The 21,425-nt window shown below is 36.4% G+C and overlaps 1 protein-coding gene across 1 annotated transcript in view; it reads left to right on the top strand.

The window, feature by feature from the left end:
- Positions 1-993: 993 nt before the first annotated feature.
- The window catches only part of LOC113226915, a 220,795-nt gene continuing 200,363 nt past the window's right edge, over positions 994-21,425 (top strand). The window contains exon 1 of the mRNA XM_026459722.1: positions 994-1,205. The gene's annotated coding sequence lies outside the window, so the exon portion shown is untranslated. The remainder of the gene's footprint in view (positions 1,206-21,425) is intronic.

Genomic DNA, 21,425 nt, shown 5'->3' with positions numbered 1-21,425 from the left:
AGAGTACTAAAAAAACCGATATCAAAAGTATTTTTTAAACCGAATTCATCCTCTAGTTCACCACTATACGGAACTTGACACAGGAGATAATAAAAATCGATTCTCACTACTCAAAGTATATTGAGAGAGAAAAACGCCTGGAATTGGAGAATAGGAAAATCAACCATTAAAATAATTGCTCCTTATAATAAAATTTAGGCGCTATTTATAAAAATTAATCTTCATCCGTGAACAGCCACCCTTAGAGGTGGATGATTTTCTTCAAAATTAAATGGGACCATTATGGAGGAACCCTCTTTCCAACAAAAAAAGAATCATCAAAATCGGTTCACAAATACCGGAGTTATCGCGTAACATACATACAAAAAAAAACATATAGTCGAATTGAGAACCTCCTCTTTTTTGAAATCGGGTAAAAATGAATAGGTACTTTACAGACCTTTAAACAATTTCCTATTTGCCAAATATATATTTAAAAATAAAAGGGAAATTTGTCAAGAACTGGCTCACAAAAAGTTTTTTGTTTGTTTTGTTTAAATTATTTCCTTAAAGTATTAAATTGTTACTTACAATATTTTAACAACGGTTTTATTGACGTTATATTTCACATATTTTGAGTTACAACACAATTGTAATAGGAGTGCGATGTACACAATTTGTTTCATGTTATGATTTTCATGTGATAAAAGCACTTTGACGCATGATCACATCAGGTTACACTAGGCTACATCACTAAGGGTACGACATAAACAGTTCATGTGATTGCCAAGCCACGTAACCATTATAAAGGAACATTACATTTCAGCCAGCAAAACAGTCATAAATACAGTTTTCAAGTACAATTGAAAGCGTGAAAGTTGAAACTTTTAAAAAAGCGGAAAACTTCCTCGGTGGTTCCAGTTGTTAGAGCGGCAGAAAAGTGAGCACGAGTGCCGCAACAGGAGGGAGGCTCCCAGCTGTGGGCGGGGACCACAACCCCTCATTCGTTGGCCGACCGTCGCCGGCGCCACACGATCGCCGCCGCACCGACTCGCTGCGAAACTTTCCCGAACTTCGATTGTGGAACTGAAAGTGCGCGATGTGCTGAGCGAATCGAATGCAATCTGTGTTCAGTGAGCAAAGTGGATTTTAGTTTAAAACTTTTTCTGATCAACCAACCAACCTGTGTTCTTTACTATGGATGCATTTTGAACTTTAATTTATGGGTAAGTTATTCTTAAGATTAAATATTTTCTTGTTAAGTTACACTTAAAAGAAAAGAAAAAAACATTTTATCGTAAATCTTGTTAAACAACAAAATTCACATCTGATATACTTTCGTCTTGGTATTTCTTATTAAATAATTTCAGTGATTAAATAGGTACACCAAAAATAGATAGTTCTTTTTGTCTTTGTTTTTAATTTAGTCTTTTTTTTTATTTAGTTTTATTGTTATGTGTTGTGGTGTTAGCACTTTTAATTACTATCATTATTGCTAAGTAATTCGTTATCTACAAGCGAGTGTTGTTGGCGCACGTTCTTGTTTATAATAAACATTAAAATATTTGTTGCAAACCTTCAAAAATTATTCACGTAAAATGGTTTCAAACCGAGATTTTGCTCGAAGAAGATAATTTCATGGCCGGCGGGACGATAAATTTCAAAAGGGGCATGTAATTGGAAAGAGGGACTGGATATTGGAATTTAATTAATTACAAAATTTTGTACCAAAAATTAGTAATTCACAGGGCGAAAATTAAGATATGTGTTCGTGAAGTTTAATTTTATCCTATTCTCATATGGTGGAAGTAGGCGAATCATAACAATACCTTTATAAGTGTACCTTTATAAGAACAATAAACATGTAGAGTGAGGAAAAGTACTAGATAATTTAACCCTTTCATGGATAATTACTTAAATAGCAGCGCACACAAAAATTTCACTACTTTTCTTGCCGTAGTGCTTATATTGATTCACAATAAAATGTTCAATGTATGTAAGTCATTGAATATTGTCAGTTCTCTATGGCTCTATCACGGTACAGTTACCTTAGCGAAGATTAATTATAGATAAAATAGTTTTTTATGTAGAGTTAGCAAAGGCTTGGACAGTGTGCTGAGCAATCATGACTTGGATGTTGATATGAATATTTATTATAATTGTAATGTTGATGCGCTAAAGCGTAAACTCACCGACATTCCATTTAATTTTATTGAATAATTTGTGACATAACCGCACGCATTGGGTTGTTATTATTTATGTTGTTTAATGCTTTTGTTTTATTTGTATGAAGCTATATGTGGAAACCTGTAATTGGGTTTATGTTTCTTTTCCTGTTTTTATTAAATGTTTGGAGCTGTTGGTTTGTCATGAATAAATAAATAAATGGAAAAACAGTACGTGGCAACAGCACAGAAAGCACTGTAAAGCTCGGAGTTGGTTTTTTGAGATCCATATAGTGAAACGGGGTATCCCGTACTATCATATTCTAATATTTAATTTCACGATAAACGCTCTTGCAGTCCTTCAACGGGTTAAAAAACTAGTAAGTAAAACGTTGTATTCTATGTATTAGTTTTATTACTAAAATGCAGCATAGTCTGTATTTGAGTATTATAACTATGCAAGTATGGCAGCCACTTTTAATATTAGGGGTGCTCTTTGGCATAGCTATTACCTGCAAGCTTGGAGCAGTTTTGCTCCCTTTTACGGATAATAGAGTTCTAGTGTAGCGTCGGATTCAACGTACAGCTAAAAGGCTAGAAAAATATAAGAAAATTCGTTCTCATAGGATAAGAAAATCACATGTGATCATACGTCAAAAGTGCTTTTATTACATGAAAGTAATAAAATAATACGAACTACAATAAACAAATTGCTTATATGTGAAATTTTATAAATCTCCATAATCTCAGCATAAAAAATTTTAACCTTTCTTCTGAAAAATTGTGATTTCGCAGATGTGACCTTATTATAACTAGAGTGGGAATCAAAGATTGAGTACCAGTGTTGGATACAAGAATGCAATAAGAAGCATATATTCTATTTTCATACAGTTGATAAGAAATTGGTTGCGGCAACCGGACATAGTCGCAATTTGTATGAATATAGAATATTTGCCTCTAGTTGCCGGTTGCCTGTATCCAACACAAAACAGGTTTGCGCGGCATTACAATGAAATGTCTGTACACGGTAATTGATCCTATACAAGCCAATTGTTATTACGAAAAATGTAATTTTTTACAATGCTGTGTATTTAGAGTGCTATTCGAATACACATACCTACTTAAATTCGTATTCAATTATACTTATCAGCAGTAGAGCTCCTTGTGAAAGAGTTGGTCCAGGGAAGCACTGTCACCTTACCTATTTCCGCCGCCAAACAGTGATGTGAGCATTATTGACGGTCCAAAATGTCACAGGGATCATTTTATATGTACAAGCGATATTCGTATTTTTTTGGACGCGAATCGGACTTAGTGCACAAGCGACATCCGAAGTATCTCCGAATTTTCTAGATTTGTATAGTCCCGGGTTCGAAAGAAATACGAATAGGATGCAGTGCGTAAGCACGCTAAGGGTGTTGAAATTACAGGCGCATGGGACTTTTCAACTTATATCACAGGGTGACGAAGGCAGGGCATTGCCCCTCAAATCTTTGCGATTTAAAACTCTGAGTGGCACTGCAACTGTTATGGACAATTGCTAGTCCCGACACTATGTGTCACGAAAAGAGATCAGATCTTTCAAGATTATTATATAGAAACTTAGTCATGTTTAAGTTTTGCTTTTACTTAATAATTTGGGCTGCGCTTGGTGGCAAATGAAACGCGACAGTGGCTATCGCGGAATATTTTGCGCCAAGAATAGAAATTGTCAACAAATATGAAGACATTTTTCGTAAATTGAAACAAATAACGGCGACGTATTTCATAAATTCACCATTGATATTGTACAAGTTAGTAAATGTGTTATTGGAGGAAGATATAGAGAGGAAGATAAAGTTAACCTTGCTATTCATTGCTTCCTAACTAAATATTTCCAATATTATGAGCACTCACATAAATTGATTGCTGTGAATGTGTACGTATTGTTACCTGGATAGATAGTTTTGACGCTAACTGTACAAGATCCCAAATGATACCATTTTTTATTATTATTATAAGTAACGGGACGAACAAGTCGAGTGTCTGTTGAGCTACACGCCTGCCCATTACGTTACAGTGCCACTCAGAGCTTTAAACCGCAATTTGAAGGGCATTATCATTGCGCCCGGCACCTTGAGACAAAGTTGACAAGTCCCATGTTTCTGTGATTTCACCAGCACCCTTATACTTCAAAACCGGAACGCAATAATGTTCGCATTACTGCTTGGCGGCAGAAATAGGTTAAAGTATAGTACTATATGTATATTGCTACATGCTTAGAATAATAACGCATAGAAACCTAGCCAGCACACGCTAAGTGAGGCAAATTGAAGCGCTCCCAAAGGGCCTACACGAGCGGGCGGGCCTTCAGTGCTCAAGGTCAACTTACACCTCGAACAGCTTCAGAATTTTAGCTAAAAATGACGAAATGAGTGTAAAATATAAATATTTTTTTAAATAGCGTGTCTATACGTCAGACAAACATAAAATAGATAATAACATCACATTCCACAAGGAAGTAACGCGTTTCAACTTGTATTTTTATATAAATATTCACTAAAACCGAAAATTAACCTACTACTAAAAATAGCCTACATGAATTTGATTTTTGCCTCACTTGTGACAGTCCGTTTGATATGAAACTATCATTCTATGCATTATTATTATAAGGCTACATGTATAAAATTCATAAATATTTAATTTATTTATTTATTCATGGAAAACCAACAGCTTCTTACATTTAATAGAATCAGGAAAAGAAACATTTAGACAATTATTGGTCACCTGTAGCTTCAGACAAATCATACACGAGCATTAAACAAACGAACGATAAACACTATTTCTTAACAACTTGCCCTTACATAAATATTCCCAATACCTGCGCTAGTCACAAATTATTGAATAAAATTAAATAGAATGTCCGTGAGTTTACGCTTTAGCGCATCAACATTATAATTTTAGTAGCGCTCTTTGTGAAAGAGTTCGTCCAGGGCAGTACTGCTACCTTACCTATTTCTGCCGCCAAGCAGTAATGTCAGCATTACTGTGTTCCTGTTTTGAAGGGTGAAATTACAGGCACATGGGACTTGTCAACTTATGTCTCAGGGTTACGGGCGCATTAGCAGTGCCCCTCATATCTTTGTGATTTAAAGCTCTGAGTGGCACTGCAATTGTTTTGGACAGGCGTGTAGCTTACCTTCAGGTGCATGATTGCTCAAAAATTGAACTTTGACACACGCTGCTCCGACAATATGTTACATCGACACGATTTTACTCAGAGATTACGCTACTTCGACAATATATTACTTCGACATTACTCAGACAATACGCTACTCCGACAACATGTTACATCGACATGATTTCTACTCAGACACTACGCCACTTCGACAAGACAGACGAGATGTTTAAAAAAAAATCTTTGTACCCAGATAAGAAAAATCATCATTACAAACCCATTTAGGAAATGGTTTCTTATTACATAGGGTAAAACCGGGATGCCCCACTTTTTGAAAGGGCCTCTTAATTTAAAAATTATTAGTTTACCACGAATAAATAATTCCTATGGATATCACTAGTTTAATTGTTTACATTACATGAATACTTGATTTTATTGATCTAACATTTACTGACTTTGAAGAAACTTTTTGCAAACCCATTTTGAGATTTGCAAAAAACATTTGCAAGAAACCCATTTTGGATAGATGCCTACCTATATGGATAAAAGCCACACAATGAAAATACTAAGAAGGATAGATGCCCTTTAGAATAAAATTGTAATATTCATAATAAAATGTTTCATTTGTAATCTTTAATATATTGTATATATACATACTACACCGTTAATAATAAATACATACGTATTTAAAGTTACTACTTACTTGATTTCGTATTTTTGTAGCTATCAAAACATTCCATACAAAAATGTTCTCTGTTTGAACTGTGAATAATTTGTCTTTTTGGTACATTTATTTACTTTTAAACTATTATTATTTACATGTCTTTTTCACTGAAATAATGCATTTTTTATTTTATTTTCCTAATTTCCTTGTTTTGTCCTTTGCTCCTAAGGGCAGATATGGACAGATGCCCTTTTATTATATAAACAAGCTATATACAAAAGAGCGATTATTGACACCTAGGTGCGCAGTTAATGAACCAGTGTATAATTATAATAAAAATAAAACGGAATTTATTGTAACTTACAAAGTTATGCGACAGTAAATACTTGCGTTTGAAATTTTGATCCGTTTATCGAGTTCGTCGCGGAGATAAAGGCATGCAGAAGCCAAACGCGTCTATTCCACACGAAGCCCTGCAGGAACTTTGATGAGTGGTGTCTATACTTCTTATTTAAACTAATTATTCTTTGTTGCGATTTGGGGAAATTAGGTTTTTTGAAAACGAGGCACCTATCCCACTGCAGCATCTATCCCGGTTTTACCCTACCGATCCATATAATAAAAAAAAACAAAATCATATAATCGAATAATTCTTTTATTAGTTATATAAAGTGTAACGAGGGTCTAAAACAAGCCAATATCATCGGAGTTTTGTAAAAAAAGTAAAAAAGGGCGGGTGTCTTAGTAAAATCATGTCAACGTAACATTGTCGAAGTAGCGTGTATCGAAGTTCAATTTTAAGCCCTCAGCACACTATCCAAGCTCTTGTTAGCTCTTCATAGAAAACTATTTTGTCTACAGTTAGTCCTCGCAAAGGGAACTGCAATAGGGTAATAGAGTCTCAAAGAACGAGTTGATACATTAAACGAAAGATAACCCAGTAAATCAAAACAGTCGACATTACCATTTTTAATGTTCAGAATATAGATTCTGATCCTTACAGCATTCATTTTATAGCATAAGAATTTAATAAATTTATTTTGAACTTGTTCAATTCTGTCGACATAGACTTGGTATCTCGGACTTCAGATATTCAAATAAATAACGCGCCTATCCTCCTATCCAATTCTAAGTCCTCAATTCTCTTCCTTTTCTTTTTATTTAAGAGCTAAGCTCTTGCCGGTGGACATTTTAAAAATGTTATGGAGATTTAATGCTTCGGCCATTGCTTTTTGCACCGCAGCTCAGCTTCCGACTGTTCGCCCTCTGATATCTGGTCAGAAGCCCTATCGGAATCCATTTCTTCGGCTCACTGCAGTACTAGCGCTAGAGGCGCCCGGCGCTAATGGAAAAGTTTATTTAAAGGCGGCTTCATTTCTCTAGAGCTTTATAAAATGGTAAAAATTTTAGAAATTATATCAACTAAAATGAAATTCATGAATTTTTTTATTTATTATTTATTTAATTTGATTCCAAATTTCAGATCATGGGCGATAACTGTACCAATGTTTTCTGTCCTTACCGTATAGCTCGCCTATAAATCAGGTTAGACAATAAATTTCACATTGACAAACAAGTTACGCCTTTTCACGTTTTTCAGTAGCCTACCTAAAGATTTCATTAAAATGTTTATCTAAAACACTCTTTATTTCGTTAGATAAACACAAAGTAGTGTGCTTTTTGAAATATGTTTTTGACGTATGTCTGCCGAGAAAAGCAGATTACCTACAGATTGGCACTTCATCTGGCCAGAGGGTGTTCTACACTACTAGTCTTACCGGGAATCGAATCCAAGACCTCCTCATCTAGCATCCACACTGTTAATCGCTACCGAGGTCATCAATTATAACATCTTAACCTTCAGTCGACCGGTGGTAAGCAATATATAACAAATTAATGTAGGTATCGCATAATTTGAACCACATTTTAAACTTTAATCCTTTTACCAAAATTTTCATCGTAACTACTTCATTATATGAAACACAATCCCGTTAGAATATCCAAAATCCTATGCTTAGACGACACATGTTTAGTTTACAGTTTAGTGGGATATTAAAGCAGTATTGGAGAATGAACCCCAAGGTACAGCACGGTTTAAAAGGGTTAACTAGTAGTAAAAACACCGAGCTATAGTAGCAAAATAGAAGTCAAGTAGAATTTCTAAACTAAATACTCGGCTACTTAGATTTGAACATGTACTACTCGAACGTATATGGCGAGTCTAGCGGGTCATGAGTAACGTGACCATCTATCCCGCTTTGAGCGGGACAGTCCCGCTTTTAAGCCTTATGTCCCGCTGTCCCCAAAATACTTGAAAATGGCGCGAAAGCGAAACATAATAAAACCTGCCCGATAAACTACTAGAGATTCTTTTTTAAATTTTTGTTCATTAAACATTTTTAGTTCTTTTTGAATTGTTTTTTAATCATTAAACATTTTGCTGGTTATATTAAACAAATTTCTAACTTTTATTGGTGAAGTGCCTGTAGCACATGGATCTTATCAACTTGGTTTTTTGGTGACGGGTGCATTGGTAATGCCCCTAAAAGCTTTGAGTGGCACTGGAACTGCTATGGACAGGCGTACCATAAAGCGCACGACTCGTTCGTCCCATCCCATCCCACAATGACATACGGCATTTTGCTTTGGGATAATGCCACTGATATAAATAGAATCTTTGTCCAGCAGAAACGTGCGGTTAGGCAATTTACAATCTGGACTCCAGATTGTCTTTGAAAGTAGTTTATAGAAATGAGCGCTCTTACACTTAAGAAGAATAATAGTATTTTTTTATGAAAAATAGTGACAGGCACATTGACTTACAATTATATGGACGTCGGGTCCGCGCTAAAAAGTGTCCGCACTTGTAAGGCGCTAAAATCGTATACAGAGCGCGACACTCCGCTTTAGTCTTCATTTGTTCTACTGACAGCGCGATACTGCGATGACATTACAATTTAAATTTCGAATAGGTTGACTTGGGACATTTTTTTCGTGGTTTTTGTATTAGACCCGTCGTCCATTTATTTGTAAGTCAATGGACAGGCATAACATTAGTGCGAGGAATAAAAATAAACTGGCTGTTCTTGACTGTCGTCTTCACGAAGTCACAAATTCCTTTATGGGGCAATGTATACGCTTCTATAATAAGATTCCAGTTGATATACAAAATTTGCCATTCATGTTTAAAACTACAGTGATAGAAAAAGTTTATACTATAGGTTATTTATACAGCTTCTGCGTACTTGGATGACAAAAAATCCATATGTTATTTGAATTAAGTATTGTAAATGATAGATATGTACAAATGTGTATTTACAAAGAATTAATTCCGCTTTTCCCCTTTCCATCATCGGGGCACCAGGCGTAGGCTTAGGCTACACCCCTATGTTGTGGATATCTGAAGAATTCGCACGAAGCGTGTCTCTTCCACATTTGCATGGCGAGCGGCTGTGGAATGGAATTCCCTGCCTGCCTGCAGACTTGTTCCCTGAACGATATAATTTGGACCTCTTCAATGCGAGAGTGAATAGGCATTATTTAGGTGTGCATGCTCCACCGTCGACTTCATCGCCGTTTTTCATCACGTGAGATGGAAGTCAAATGAGCACTTATTTTTTTTTAATAAAAAAAGAGTAGGAATCTGCCTTACGAATAAGCAGTAGCAGTAGTTACGAGTAAGCAGTTGATTAAATATCAATATTAAAGATTATTTGACGTTGACTCTGGCTTTAACAACATACAAGGTGTATAAAACATTAATTGGTACAATGAACGAGCTTGACTCTATCATTTGCATCGTTCTTTTGATAGGTTTGATAGGTTGAATTTTAATGTTAGTATCAAACTTGACGTACTTTTGTCCTATTCCAATTCTTGATTATCATTATTCTAAACTATTCAAATTAAAGCGTACAAATTAGATAAAGAAACTTTATCACCAAACTAAAATAGATTCATATAAATTGCCATGGCCAAAGGTAGAACTAAGTTAGTAAACCGATTTAAGTAGTTAAATTCACACATACACGACACCTTAGACTTTATAACTTTATCGCTTTGAGTAAAATTAAGTACTCTTCGAAGCCGTTGCCAATATGTACGTTATTCGAATGTAGGTAATCTATTATATTTGTAACTTTATACTTATTTGTCGGATCCACATTTTTTGTACACAAAATCCTACATTAGTTCATAATTTATTTGCAAAAATACAGGTTGTATATAACCTGGTTTGTTCAAAATAAGTACAGTTTCACTGTGTCCTGCTATTTCGGCAGACTAAACCAGGTATAAAGCGGGATATTCATTAGCGAACTGTAACGTGACAGATACAGTAACGCTGTTCCAGTGTGTACGCGTGTAACAGTCTTCACTCGCCTGATACTCACCTGGTTATCGTCGGCTCACTGCGAATCGCACGCGTTCCGCTCGCGGCGAGCTCGCGAACCACGTACACACTGTGATTATTGATAACAGAAAGCCGGGTATTCACTAGCGAGCTTTAGCCGTAACCGTTGCATGTTATGTAATTAAAAATCATAGTGTGTACCTCGTTCGCGAGCTTGCCGCGAGCGGAATGCGTGCGATTCATAGTGAGCCGGCTGATTGAAGACTGCTCACTTTTTCACTAACTGTTTCAAGCGTACATACTAGAACCTCGCTACTGTATCTGTCACGTTACAGTTACAGCTCGCTAATGTATACCCGGCTTTATACCTGGCTTAGTCTGCCGAATGGCAGGACACAGAGAAACTACACTTATTTTGTTACGACTTAACGTGCTTCTTTTTCAATGATATTACATGAACGTGCACGCATGGATTTAAGAAGTCAGACAGTAATTTAAACGCGGTGATAGCTACACGGGTCAATTTTAATGATAACTAAACGCGCCTTTGCGCGTCGACTCTTAGTCAAAGTCAAGCGGTTTCGTGCGTCACCGTTCGTTACTTGCGCGCAGTGAATGTTCAAAAGTCTCTGAACTAATACAGCACTGTGACCCGGGCGCGCTAATGCGGGTGTCGTCTCTCGATGACGCGCGTCGCCAAGCGTTATAGTTGAAAAAGAGGACGCGACGCGACGCTTCGACTCTGCGCCAGTGTGAATTGAGCCTTAGGTATCTTTGGGCATCGACTGTACTTTACATGTTTGCTAATGGATGAGTAATATGGTTTTTAATTTGTTTTTATTTATGATACCAAGTGATGGGACGAACAAGACGTGCGCCTGGTGGAAAGCGACACCCCTGTCCATAACAGTTGCATTGCCACTCATATCGCAAAGATCTGAGGGGCACTCCCATTGCGCCCATCACCCTGAGACATAAGTTGACAAGTCCCATGTGCCTGCAATTTCACCAGCTCCCGTACCCTTCAAAACCGGAACGCAATAATGCTGACATTACTGCTTGGCGGCAAAAATACTCAAAATTATCAGTATTCAGTCAGCTATTTCAGGGCATCACATACATACTGTATATGTTTGCTAATAGATAAATACTTAATATTGAAAATTAACAGTATTTTTATTATTTTATATGTCATTAGTGTAAGTTATAGCACCAGAATTAGGCTATGTTAAGGACAACAAACAACTAGGTCAGTCGGTTTCGCCGATAAAAGAATTGAAATCTAAGTGGGTGCCAACTTCCATTAAAGGTCCTTGAAACTTACCTACTTTTATCAATACATTTGTGTAACTAGGTCTATATCATTATTTATAAGATATATCGAACCAAATAGTAACATGTGGAAAAGGAATAACGAACAAGTTCATTTATTTGATTTATTATTGTTATATTTCATTATTTCATTTAAAGAAATAAAGCCTCTATGGTTAGAATAATATTAGTACCTATTTATTAGAAACTAGCTCATAACTTAATTGTTATTAACATAATATGGATTTTGTCTGAAATATTTTTTTTATTATAGCTAGTGACGGAACAAACTCGTGCGCCTGATAATTATCGGCACGCCTGTCGATAAAAGTTGCAGTGCTGCTCAGAGATTTAACACGTTCAGAGCGGCGTGTACCACCGGTGGAGCACGGACAGCTGGTCCATCAGACGAAGTGTACCACCGGTCACACAACACTTGACTTTTCATATACTAAGAAACCCACAACACCTTGAAAGAAAATGCTCAATTGGACGTTCCCGCCCTGTGCAACAGTCAAATTTGTAACTCAGCAATTTGATATCGTGTAAGAAAGTAAAAATAAATCAAGGTTAAAAAAGTATTTATTTGAAAAACGAACTTAACAGAAAAACGACAATCAACATAGCAAATTATTTCTGATTAATTGTATTAAAACAGTCAGAATATAATAGATAATGCATAATTTCGCCGTGTCCACCGATGGCGCACCCCGCTCCGAGACATTTTTTGGTTGATGAAATGATGATGTACCGCCATGTTCCCGATCCGAACGTGTTAAATCGCAATTGAGACATAAGTTGAATATAATTTCACCAGCACTCTTACCCTTCAAAATCAGACTCAGTAATAATCACATTACTGCTTCGCGGCAGAAACAGGCAAGGAAGTACTTCCCTGGACGAACACTTTTACAAGGAGCTCTACCGCTACTACATGTTTTGAATTCAATTTAAATCCTCCATTAAAAGAATTTCATTCTGAATGCAGTAATGCTCACAGTAATGCTCACATTAAGGCTTGGCGGCAGAAATATACGAACTCTTTCACAAGGAGTTCTACTGCTACTAAAATACACAAATAACTTTGCCATTTATACGTATTTAGGTATTTTAATAAAAAAATCGCTTTCCAGTTAACCTCTCACTCCCATTGTAGGTTTTTCTGATACAAAAGCAGTACATGGACGTGAAGTTGATGTTAGTAAACAAATAAAAAGTAAAATACCTACATAATAAAACATTGTACAAATACATAGTATGTTTAAATGTTCGAACAGGTAAGTAACGATTAACCTTATGTAATATTACAAATTTAGAATAAGATCATTGTCATTGCGTTTTCATTTTTTATTTTATTAAAGACATTTAAAATTCATGGTTTTAAAAAAATATTTCGTACAGTAACACAGAAATACGACACCGATGTAGTATCTTTGTAAAATTGCTATACAATTTAAACTTCATTTCCGAATTGTCGAACTTTGTGACTTGTTCGAGTGATATCAATCAACCTGCGAGGAAGTTTGATTGCTCTTGGTATTGTTTTACGCACAATTTCATACCCTTACACATGTAATTATATAACAAGAACAATTTATTTTTAGAGAGTACTAAATCCTACGACGGGTGTTTATAAAAGTTAACGCCAAAACTCAAGAGGTTTATTCTGTACACTTTTTCTCCATTAACTTAGATTCCTTAGAGCTTTCTGGAACTTTAAATGTATGGATGAATAATAATATTAAATAAATATGTCCAAAGATCGTATAAAAAGGTTATTGCTATTTATATCCAGTATCCAAATTGAATATCATGGTAGAAAAATATCGTGATATTGATTATACTTAATACTACAATTATGTTTTATATTGGTAATATGAAATAAATTATTCTATTCTATTCTACAATTATGTACCACTTTATTCGTTCTCTCTTTTAATTCTTGTACCTGGAGTTATAGTCAGTGTGGTCGACTACGACCGGGCATAGTTTGCTCAACTCGTTAGCTATGTACATACATACTCCGTACTACGGATCTGTTTGTCTTGCCTAGCGAACCGCTGTACAGTTCTAACACAAAACTGTATTACTAACGTCGTCCAGATTTATGAAGTTCAAATGGCGGTATTTGTGTTATGTGTGAAGTTATGCTAGGTTACGGAAATTCTGTTTAATTAAATGATTACGGGGCGTACCGACTCTGTAATAATAATATATCGGACAATGACTCTAATTACAAGTCGATACTACCTTAGCTCGAATTAGAATTTTTTCCGTACTAATACAGTTCATTTTGCGCGTGTAGAGCGACAGTAACACTGGCTTTATTTAAGAATTTATTTTTTTACAAACGAAATTAAAACCATTTGAAAAAAAATATCGTATAGTACACGTGTTCTATTTACTTCAGGTGATATAAAATAATCTCAGTACAGAGTACTAAAAAAACCGACCTCAAAAGTACGTGGAATTACGTCTATTTGCTAAGTTTTATTGAAATATTCCCTAGTTCGCCACTATACAGGACTTGACACTGGAGATAAAAAAAATAGGTTCTCACTACGACACTGCACAAAGTATATCGAGAGAAAATCGCCTTGAATTGGAGAAATAGCAAAATCAACCATTAAAGTAATTGCTCCTAAATTAAAGTTAGGCGCTATTTATAAAAATGAATCTTCATGCGTGAACAGCCACCCTTCGAGGTGGATGATTTTCCTCAAAATGAAATGGGACCACTATGGAAGTACCCCCTTTCCAACAAAAAAAGAATCACGAAAATCGGTTCACAAAAATACCGGAGTTATCGCGTAACATACATACAAAAAAAAGAACATACAGTCGAATTGAGAACCTCCTCCTTTTTTGAAGTCGGTTAAAAAATCATTACTATATGTGAAGTGCCTATTGAATACAGCGGTTGTAAGTATATGTTTTTTTGTATTATGAAAATTTTTAGGAATGGTATTTTTAAACCGTATAGTAATCAGTGTATATCCTCAACTTTACTATTATATTTTTTCCAAAGATTTCATTCATTCAGCACTTTCACGGTTATGCGGAATCAACCAAAACCGTTTGAGGTTGTATAGACTTTTAAGTACCACTGTAGTGAAGCATCGTTTATAATTAAAACCCACACCAGAACAACAACAAAATCTCGTTTCTATATTGGTCTTGCCAAGAATCTGACCCTGGACCTTCTAGGGCTTCACAGTGCTAAACGCTGGGACAACAGAACAATAAATACAGTAGAAGTACTTAGTGGGCGTAGCACGTGCGCCAACAGTACGCGGAGTTCCGCATACTTGAGCTCAGTCGCCATTTTCTCTTTGTACATTAGGGCAAAAATGATAGTCGCACCTGTAATATTATAATAATAATAATAATAACGCACACACTCAACATAGCCCCGCACTAGGGAAACCCTGTGTCGCGGGTGCCATGGACACACACATAGACAACCACAAATTACACCCAAACTCACGAGAGAAATAAATGTAGGCCATACAAATATTTCTCCCGGCCCGGGAATCGAACCCGGGGACCTCTGCGTGGCAGTCCGGTATGGTAACCGTTCGGCCACGGAGGCAGTTTAAAATATTATCCAGGAGTGTATCATATCACCATTAATAAGTCTTGTTTTATTTAATTTTAATAAATTTTTCATTTTCTGTTTATCGTAATTATAGATTTTTTCTTATAAGAAACTAAAGTAAACCTTATATCATTGCAAAATGGTCGATTTTTTTGGTAAATATTAACAGACGTTAATCGTTCATCGTCTTTCAGCTATTGCCACTAGATAACAGCGTAATGAATAAAACTTCAATATACAATCAAAACGTCTATTAGGTATTGAACTTTTAACGGTATGCCAACTGGGTAAAGTTTAAATATGATATTAACAGTCTAGAATTTGACGACAAAACGACGACCAATTATTGTCTAGATTTCATAGTGTTTTAATTATGATAGTCTGAGTTTTTGGCGACAGCGGTTCAGATAGTAATCGAGACTTTAGGCCCTGCCATTGGTTTTTCTTTCGTGGCTGGACCGAGATCGTCACGGTCGTAAGGTACTAACATAATAACGGGTGTAGTTGTCCTAGTTTAGTATACAGACGCCAATTCGAGTGTTGTCAGAAAAAAGTAATTTTTCTTTGGGTACGAACTTTACTATTAATAATAATTATTACAAATTAGTGGAGTAATTTAAAAAAACTAAATGAAGATCATGGTCATATAACATCAAGATATTCAATAAAATCAATATTACAAAGTACTTTGTTTCGCTGCAGATGTTATCAATATGATTTTGTAAAGCTCAGATTCCTTATCTATTACTATGTATAAAAATTTGACAAATTCCACTATTTTTAAGATAATTGTTTTATACATATATTCAATAAAAATTCAATAAAATAAAATGCAAAATTATCAAGACAAAACACACACCGTCTGAAGCAACAGTAGAAGCTAGCAGTTCATTAACTGGCGATAGAAAGGTATAACCATCACTCAACTGCTGCTGTACATTATACATTATGTTGTAGGTACATTATAACAAAGTACATTAACGTTTTCTCGACTTTAATATGTTCACACTTACAAACAGTATACCCTTGAATTTAGCGCTAAGACAGGAGCTTATACTGGATATAAATAGGAATAACCTTTTTTATACGATATATATATAAGAAGAAACAATTTTACTAAGAAAAAATAATTGTGCTAGAATGAATGATTAAACAGATCAGCAAATTATACAAAACACTTAAGCATTTTATCACGATACAAAACTGCATGTTAAAACAATAGGCAACGCTCTAACAATGTTGTTTGTTACCGAAAACTACATTTTTCCACCTTCTATAATTCGAAAATTATTTATTACTTACGTATAGGAAATGAAACTATTTTTTTTTTTTGCATCCAATTTGCGTATGTTTGTCTTTTTTTGATCCGAAAAAATTGTTTCATGTTCTGTGTTTTACTTACGTATTTTACTTATTTATACTAACATTACAAAACGTGAATAAATACGCTAAGCAATTTATAAGGTATTTGCACACCTACCTATTATCCCAATGTTTCGGCCAGATTTACATTGACTATACAAAAAAAATTGACAACGAAAGTGTGTATTTTACTTTTTTGTTTAATATGGCTCCTTTAACACATTTACACGAAAAACGACGCCCTAAATATTTGTAAGTGATATAGAACACAGTACTAATACATCGGTTAATTTATTTTATTATGAAACGCTTTATTTTATTATAAAACTTTTTAAAAAACCTGGCCACGCAAGATCTTAATAGTGACGTCATTGGTCTACAACATATCAAAATATTGAATTGATAATCTCAATACAGAGAAAAAAAGAACGATTTCAAAAGTTCGTCATACATCTATTTGCCAAGGTTTATTGAAATCGGTTACCGGAAAGCGAAACCAGATTCATCCTCAAGTTTGCAACCCTTATCGGTGGAACATTTTCTTCTAATTTAAATGGTACCACTACTGAGGTGCCCTCTTTCCAACAAAAAAAAAGAATTATCAAAATCGGTCCACAAATGGCCGGAGTAATCGCGTAACATACACCCAAAAAAAATACACTCTAATTGTGCACCTCCTCGTTTTTTGAAGTCGGATTATTATCCGACTTAAGTTTACTTGTAAATTTAATTTTTAATTTTGTAAGTTTAATTGTAAAAAGAATAAGTTTACTTGCATATACCAGTGGTCGCTGGCGTTAACTTATAGACGTTAACTTTTTTGACATTATCAATATTTGTTACAGTCATTTATCAATTTTCTTAAAAAGTCACCTTTAGGATCATCGCGGGAGGGATGAACGATTTTGAGACCAACAGTAAGCAGGTTGGACCTAGGTACACTGCTAAGGGTATGACTATCAGGTCAATTTCTCGAGGTAAATCCCCAGGGCAAGACGGTCTCTGCATTGAGCATCTTCAGTACGCGGGTCCTCATATCTCTAGTCTCTGTTGGCAATGTTCTATACGTTGTGTGTCAGACATTGTTACTTACCCGAGGAATTAATGAAAACCATTGTAATACCTGTAGTAAAAAATAAAACTGGAAATTTGTCTGACTCCAGTAACTATAGACGTATAAGGATAGAAAGAAACTAAAACTATACTATATTGACTTTAGTACATTTGTATTACAAGTCCTTGACAGACTCTAGTCATAGGTATTCAACTGAACCAAATTAATTGTAATAAGGCGGATCCAACATGGCCGCCAAATAAAATCGATTTTTCTGTATAGCTGCTATTGCTAAACATAGACTGGAAGAATTTTCAATTGTAAAATAAGTAGAAAATCTACAATCTGCTTTTATTATTTGCCTGCGTATGCTGGTTTCGAGGAACTTTAAAGTGGACACCCATTAGCCTTACATTCATGTATCATGGAAGCCGACGTACCCACTTGTACGTTGTCTCCCAACTTAGACGTGTTAACAGCCATGATTTTGGTGAGATTAATTTTAACGTCTAACTAGATTCCAGTTCTCTTTCGTTTTTTTTTTTTTTTTTTTTATACATGACAGGCAAATGACTCCACTCCACCTGATGTTAAGTGGAAAGTGGTATCCAAACGCGAAGGAACCTAGTGCAGCGATGAAATCCTCACTGCACTAGCCACCTCCACCCTGCCTGCCTACAATATGCCTCTTCACGCCTCGTTTGAAGGACCCCATATCATAAGAGGGAGGGAAGACATGTGCCGGAAGGGAGTTCCATTTGTCAACCGTGCGGCAGAGAAAGGAGCCACCGAACCTTTTAGTACGCGATGGAATTCGGCAGGTAGTGAAACGGTGACTACGAAGGCCAGCACGCGTGCTTCTGAGCAGGAACGGGGAAGAGGGGATGAGGTTGAACAGCTCTTCAGAGCACTCACCATGGTACATGCGGTAAAAGGCGCTAAGCGATGCAACATCTCTACGCAGTTGCAGAGGTTCAAGGCGTGATGAGACCTCTTCGTCGCCTATAATTCGAGTAGCACGACGCTGTAATTTATCCAAGGCATCGAGTAGGTACTTGGCGGAGCCGTCCCACAAGTGCGAACAATACTCAACGCAAGACCGGACCTGTGTTTTGTACAGCAGCCATAACTGGTCCGGCGTGAAAAAACGTCGCACCTTGTTCAGGACTCCGAGTTTCCGTGAGGCTGTTCTGATCACAGATTCGATGTAGCTCCTTGGATTCAAATCACAGCAGATTTCCATACCGAGCAAGGTAAAACTGCTCTGAGGTGAAAGTGCTGTGCTCATCAGAGAAGGCATGGGAAGGAACGGCGACAATTTTGTTGTTAACGCGCAAACCTGTGTTTTCTTGGCGTTGAACTCAACAAGATTACTAGATCCCCATGCAGAGATGAGGTCCAATATTCTATTGAGCTCAACGACAAGATCAGATCGCTCTCTGTCAGTATCGGCGCGCCCAGCTGCGGGGAATCCGTGATATCTCCCATGAACAGTGCTATCATCTGCATAACAATGAATATTCCCAAGTGGAAGCATATCATTGATATGCAGAAGGAAAAGCGTGGGAGATAGGACGGATCCCTGCGGTACACCGGCATTCACATTCACGAACCTCGAAATGCTGCCGTCAGAAACTACGCGAATTCTCCGCTCACGAAGGGAGTGGGCAATCCAGCTGCATAACTGGGCTGGCAAACCGTACCCCGGGAGCTTGGAGAGAAGAGCTTTGTGCCAGACCCGATCGAACGCTTTGGCTATATCGAGGCTAACAGCCAACGACTCGCCACGTTTGTCTATAGCCTCACCCCAAATATGCGATAAGTACGCTAGAAGGTCACCCGTTGATCGTTTCGGATGAAACCCATACTGCCGATCATTAATTATGGAGTGATCTTCTAGGTTTCGTGAATTCAATATTGTTGAATCCACTTAATTAAACATTTATAATATGTATACAATGCATGACTAAATAATCTCACTGCATTATTCTACTGTAAACAAAGCGGTGGTCGCGTAGCGAAAAAGCAACATGTACTTACTTACCCATGACTTTATTTTGTAAGTTACATACCTTTGTGACTGATTAGTAGCTATGATTCGACTGCCTGCATGTCCGAACGGTTACCATGTTGGTCTGCCACGCAGAGAGTTCGATTCCCGGGCGGAGAGAAATATTTGTATGATCTACATATTTTATTTCTCTCGTGAATTTGGGTGTAATTTGTGGTTGTCTATGTGTGTGTCTATGGCACCCGCGAAACGGAGTAGCCCAGTGCGGGGCTTTAAAAAAAAATAAAAAATGTCTCTTGCTAACGGTGTAAGAAAACGTGGTGAAACCTGAAACTAGAAAAAGGTTCACAACCCTTGCTAAATGCAAGAAGACCCTAACCTGCATGGAGTTAACGTGGTGGACTACTTATAAAACAAAATCTCTACTTAGGGTAGACCCATGCACAGTGGACGTGTAATAGGTGACGATGATTACGAAATGGATTTATTCAACATACACTCTGATAGATATTTGAGATTCGTTAGAATTTCCCTAATAGATATTAAGAGATCAGAAATGAAATAATTTTTTCGGATCTAAGTAGCGTACATTTTTGTTTTTTTCAAACAAAAAGTTTTTTTTTTATATAAAATCAAGTAACGGGACGAACAAGTCGTGCGCCTGATGGTAAGCTACACGCCTGTTCATAACAGCTACAGTGCCACTCAGCGCTTTAAATCGCAAAGATCTGAGGGGCACTGCCACTGCGCCCGTCACCCTGAGACATAAGTTGATAAGTCCACTGTGCCTGTAATTTCACCAGCACCCTTCAAAACCGGAACGCAGTAATGCTCACATTACCGCTTGGCGACAGTAATAGGTAAGGTGGCAGAATTTCCCTGGACGAACTCTTTCACAACGAGCTCTGCTGCTACTAAACTACAGGTTCCATGGTCACGTTCTTATTTTTAAATTTAAATAAATAACTTTCGTAAATATAGTGGTTTGCATTAATATTAAACATACTGGTTGATGACTTTACCACCAACCGACTTTATCACTTTATTTGACTTTACCAATCAACCGTGACCATGGCACAAGTACACGCGATTTAGACAAAAAAAATATAGTTTCATTTGTAATGTGCAACAGTCGGGAAAACCTGTAAACACGAGATATATATTTGTATTCTACCTACAATCTCATTGTTTTAGTTTGTATTTCAGTTGGCAAAAACCACAAAAATATTTTCTTTAAGACAAAAAGTACCTACTTAATGTTTCTCCGAACGTGTCTTCCGTCCGTTCAATTACATTAACTATTGTCTATCTGAGTCATTCTCACTCAGAGAAACAAAAACGTGCACACCTAAATTCGTTAATAAAACTGTCCTCTAAACAAAGGATTTATTGACCCGAGTTTACCAATAAGTCGTCGACTAAACAGAGCAATAGTGACGAGAGAGAAATTCGAATCAAAGTCGAATGATTCAAGATTCATTTATGCATGACGAGGCGACGGAAGTATTTAATCCCGTTTAAGCTGCCTCTGGCATTTGGTTATTCTGTGAATGTCATAATGAGTTTAACATTCATTCGAAAACGTGGTACTGTTGATGGTCCTGATAGACCATACACGACTTTAACATTGTAATATCATTTTTTACCGCAAACTAATGTTTTGTTCATGCGTAACGAGTAATTGAAATTTTCTTATTGAACACAGTAAATTGTAAATTAGCACACACGCACACACACGCGCACACACACGCGCACACACACGCGCACACACAC

Source organism: Hyposmocoma kahamanoa, unplaced genomic scaffold (genome assembly GCF_003589595.1).
Source record: "Hyposmocoma kahamanoa isolate Upper Pololo Valley unplaced genomic scaffold, ASM358959v1 202, whole genome shotgun sequence".
Classification (NCBI taxonomy): domain Eukaryota; kingdom Metazoa; phylum Arthropoda; class Insecta; order Lepidoptera; family Cosmopterigidae; genus Hyposmocoma; species Hyposmocoma kahamanoa.
This window is presented reverse-complemented; position numbering and strand designations above follow the sequence as displayed.